Consider the following 5,423-nt stretch of genomic DNA (forward strand, 5'->3'; position numbering starts at 1 on the left):
TCCAGGTCTGAGAATAAACATCACTGTCCAAGAAATGAACCAAGGCTTCTAGAAGAAAAAGCTGGTTTTTAGTCATATTGGTCATATCAAATATGTTTTTTTAAAAAAGCAAGGAAAAAACTAAAGAAAACACACCAAAATAGTAATGGTTATCTCTGGGGATGGTAACAGTGCAGGTAAATTTAATTTTCACCTTTATACCTTCTGTATTTTACAAATTTGTATAATGAACTTATGATCAAAATGAACCTATACTTGAAAAAGAAGAGCTTTAAAACAAAAAGACAGAGAAGGAAATTATATTATGAAAACACACATATAAAATACATGCATTAAAGTATATGTTTTGAAAAAGGATCATCAAGCAGTCAAACAAAACACAGCAATTCAAACACTGTTTAAAGGAATCCTTCTCTGAGGTAGCTCTGTACACACTCCTCTCTCTTGACAGAAAGATTCCTCAAGTCTACAGGCAGAAATGGCTTTGGACTACACTCAGAAACGACAGCCCAGCACCTCCGTGTGAGCCTCGATACCCTCCCTTTGGCTGCCATGGCCCTGAGTGAGGAATGCTCTGTCAGCCCTGCTGGGAAACAGAGGTAGAGAGAAAGGGCAAGACCTCCACGCTTTCATTTCAAATGTTCATCACTGGGCTCCAGGGACTTGGGAGCTATAGATAACTTTTTTCCAAAAGACATGGTATTCCGAAGAAGTATCCTGTTAGCCTATTCTCACCTTGCTATAAAGAAGTACCTGAGACTAGATAATTTATAAAGAAAAGAGGTTGAACTGGCTCATGGTTCTGCAGGGTGTACGGGAAGCATGACGGTGGCATCTGCTTGGCCTCCGAGGGGGCTTCAGGAAACCTTCAATCAGCGCAGGAGGTGAAGGGAGAGCATACACATTACATAGCCAGAGCAGGAGCATGAAAGAGAGCAAGGAGGGTGCCACACACTTTTCAACAACCAGCTCTCACAGGGACTCACTCACTGTCCTGGAGACAGTGCTAAACCATTCATGAGAAACTCATCCCCATGACCCGATTGCCTCCCACCAGGCCCCACCTCCAACACTGGGGATTACAATTCAACATGAGATTCAGGCAGGGACCCAGATCCAAACCCATAGCAAGTATGAAATGGAACAGCACACCTCCTGCCTCGAGTCTCCCAACATAGCCTGCAAGCAACCACCTCATCACCTGAGGCAGGACGCTGACACACGCAGCATCTTCAGTAGAATGTTTTTATCAGAAGTTCTTCCCTGTGGGTTTCAGTGACCACAAGAGTTTAGTGGTCAGGGAAGGGAAAACACAGGCATGGCTGCCAAAAAGAAAAGTGATTTAATCACTTATTTTGGCCCCGAAGTGTCTTCACAAGTCAACTATCTGATGCCTCGATTTCCCTCCTGCAAAATGAAGACAATCTCACTTGTTATTTATTTTACAGGAGTGCAATGAAGATTAACGAGACGATGTTTATAAATATCCTAAAAGCCCCTGAGAGAAAAGTGGCTAAGCTTCAGGGGTTGCACCATAGAGAGCTATCTTGGCACAAAAATAGAGGGAAGAAGCTCAAAAGGAGAGTTTGAGTCTTAAAAATACACCGCAGAGCGGGTTCTCAGTTGTTGGGTGTTATATAGGTCTCTGCATGAGGCTGGCTGTGAGCAAGGTGATTATAAAATATGGGACAGTGACGAGCAGCGGCCTTGCCAAGGGGAGAATGGGGGCTGTCTGTCGCTGGGAGCTGAACAAAGACTGAGTGAGAAAGAACCTGAAGCTCCTAGACAAACCCTCCTCAGCGGAGGGTCTATATTAGTGTTCTCAAACTCTAATGTGTATTAGATCACCTGGTAATGTTGACAAAAGGCACATTTCCAGGTCTCACCTCCAGAAATTATCATCAGTGCCCAGGAATCTGCATTTTAATCAGCGAATTCTTCTACCACATTTTGGAATCAGTAGTCTAAACTTTCCAGTCTGAAGGTTTGTGGTGAACTAATGGTCATATCATTCTCTGAAGGCAGAGAAGAGCTGGGACTAGCAGAATTCTAACTCTAGCTCTAAATGTTGGTCCAGAATGGGATCGTGGAGAGAAAATAACAGAGGGCAGGGAATGCACAATTTTGTGGGGCAAACTGTCTACCATGATGAAGTACAGTCACTCACATACCCACAGCAACAAAACATTCTAGATCCATGTTGTCCCACACAGTAGCCACTAGCCACATGTGGCTAGCAAGCATTTGAAACGTGGCTAGTCAGAATTGAGATTTAATGTGTGTATAAAATACATATCAGATCTCAAGGACTTCATACCATATACATATATGTATGTGTATACATATATATATATATGTCTCAAATATTTCATGTCTTATTTCATTCACGTTGAAACGATAATATTTTAGACATATTGTGTTAAATAAAATATATTTAAATTAATTTCACTTGTTTCCTGATCCTTTTCTAAATGTCACTACTGGAAAACCAAAAATTACTTATGTGACTCTCATTGTATTCCTATTAGACAGTACTGTTCCAGACTGGGACAGTCTGGGTCTTAACTGACAGAATGCCTTGATCTTGGGGTGTGCTTCTTCTAGATGATATTGGTGTGCCAAGAGCCCCTTTTACACTGCTTGTCATAGCAGGTGACTTAATGGTAATGGCCCCTTGAGAAAGACGAAGAGCAGACAGCCCTGGCCCAGCTCATTCACTAGTCCAGGAAGCCTGCCAAATATAAACACTCCTGCAATATAGAGAAGGAGTCAAAGGACATACATTGGTTAATAACTGAAAAGATAATAAAAGCCCAGCAATGCCCAAAGCTTACAGCCACTGCGTGCTGTATGGCAGCCTCCAGCTCCCAGTGTCTTGCTCCTACCCATGTCCAGTGGGGAAGGGCAGGATGGGGATGGACGCAGAGATAGACTGAAGGAATTCATACTGCTTGCTCTAGAGGGGGCAGGAGCAAATTTGGGCCATTTCATTTTCTCCTGGAGTAGATCTTGCACCTGGTGCAAATCTACCCAGTGTTACCTGTGGTGACTCGAGAAATATTTTTGGAAAGTATTTCTTTAATTTAAAATAAGTCATTACATTATTATTCAGGTTTTTTTCATCACTGGCCCCCAAATGCCACTAAAGATACAATTAAAGCATGGGCAAAGTTCTTTCAATGACAGAACAAGCAGAGCTCAATTTGTAGGTTATTTCGGAGCATGACAAATTTTACACCTAGAGAAAAGTGTAAGAAAAAAGGATTCTCACCTTGTTAATGAAACTAGAACAGAAGATTCAGATGTGTTCTGACTTCCTGGCTGCTGTGGGTGCTGCAGTACCCTACAATTCTACAGAGACTCCAAACTCCCACAGCCTCCATCTCTCTGGTGTGCTCATTTGAGCTCCCGTCTTGTACCTTCTGTTCTAGAGGTCCCAGAGACCGATGCCATGCCATCGACAAGCTCTCCACCTGAATCTCAGGATGCCAGGACATCCACACCCCTAAGTCTGGAGTGAGTGCCCAAGGCAGCTTTCCTCAGTGACCCAAATTCTAGCATCATCACTCACAGGCCAGAGCTGCAATCTATGTTGAAAAACTCAACTTTCCAAAACGCAAAGTTCATAGCCTCTTGTCAGACCCTTGTGTCAGGTATGACCTCATTCACCCAACAGAAGGAACTGGATGAGACTAGAAATTATATTAAATTATGAAGAGGGAAGTTATACTTTGTCTTGCCCAAATGCTACCTCATGGGACAGTGTCCGGGACACTTCACGGCGTTTAAGTCTACTTGTACTGAGTTATACTAAATTGAATGTGGCAATTTAGTTTAAACAAAAGTGTACAAGAGAAGTCACAGACATGTTAGTCACATGCTCTGTGTGGCAGTGAGTTACTCCTCAGCCATACAGGTCAGAGGCCAAATAGTCTCCTGATTCCACCATTTTGGTTCTGCTTACTGTGGATTTTCTGACAGGAAATGGAAATTTGGTTGATAATTACCAGGCGTACAGATAAGGTTTCCTCATTAAAGTCTCATAAAACCATGAAAATAAATCATTGCAAGTGAAGAGGGAAAGAAAATCTTCTGTTTAGACTTTTCTGTGATGATTTAGGCCAATTATTTTTTCTCTTCCAGCCCAGTGATTTTATTTTCAGCTAGCGTGCAGGCTGAGCATCAGAGGAAAGAATTCAGCGACCTCACAGAACTTTTCTGATTTTGAGTTAATAGTTTGGTATGTCAAGGACATGCCGAGCCTGGCAGAATAAATTATGAAACTGCAGCTGAGGAAACACAGCAGAGGAAACCCACGTAATACATGTCTGCAGATATGGTATAGACATAAATAAATACTATAATTCTGAGAAAATCGGAGGGGTCTATTTGGCCTGTCCTGGAGGTCAATGCTGTTCAGAAGTCACAGAAATGGTGATCATCCCAAGTAAGACTCAGCTAAAAACTGGAACACATGACCTTTCCCACTCCCCATCTGGTGGAGTTTCTTCCTTTTCTGAACATCAGTTCCAGGCACTGGGGACCCTTACACAGTTCGGTTTCTCCCAGGAATTCCTCTCCAAGCATTTCTCAACTCAGCTACAAGCTCAGGAGCTTTCCAATTTTTCTACCATAATTTCTCTGGTCCCAAGTCTTAGCTTTTCTGCATTCTGGAAAAAGGTGTTACTGCATCGATACATGTTAGCAATAGCCTTCACGGTTTCACCTAGGGTTCCTGAAAAGTATGTCACCCTTGGTATGTCATGACTTTTGCCAGTGGAGCTACTGCCTGCAGCTCCCATCTTCATTAGACTGCCCTTACAAGAGCAGGGAAAGAAACACACTCTCGAGTAATGTAATACTTTCAGACTACAAGGAATGCAGATTACTTATGAGCCAAGTTGTTAAAATGAAGATTCTCAGAGCAGATTACTGGGAGGCAAGGTGACCAACTGCCAGGGTTTCCCAGGACTGGGGTTCCAAAGAGGTGAGATTTTTGGTGCTAAAGCCAGGCAAACTTGGACAAATTGATCACCGGCGGACCAGAGACGTTCACAGAAACTCAAGACAATGTTCATTTCACACTTTCCTAAGAGAGTGAACTATGTTGTAAGCACTGACCACAAACTCCCCAAACCTGAGGAGGTTGTGACTTGTTCATTGTTTCCTTGCCTTCAGTGGCAAGTAAAAACCTAGGCATGCAGGTCGAGATGCAAGGCTTCGTCTGCTCCAAATGTCTCTGTGACTATAGGTTTTGTCACCCCACCAAAAGGAACTGGCCAGTTTTAAACCCTCATTCTTTCTCTCTCTTTCTCTCTCTCTCTCTCTCTGTCTCTCTCTCTCTCTCTCTCTCTATATATATATATATATATACACACACATATTTTTTATTATACTTTAAGTTTCAGGGTACATGTGCACAA

This window comes from Colobus angolensis, unplaced genomic scaffold (genome assembly GCF_000951035.1).
Source record: "Colobus angolensis palliatus isolate OR3802 unplaced genomic scaffold, Cang.pa_1.0 Scaffold5, whole genome shotgun sequence".
Classification (NCBI taxonomy): Eukaryota; Metazoa; Chordata; class Mammalia; order Primates; family Cercopithecidae; genus Colobus; species Colobus angolensis.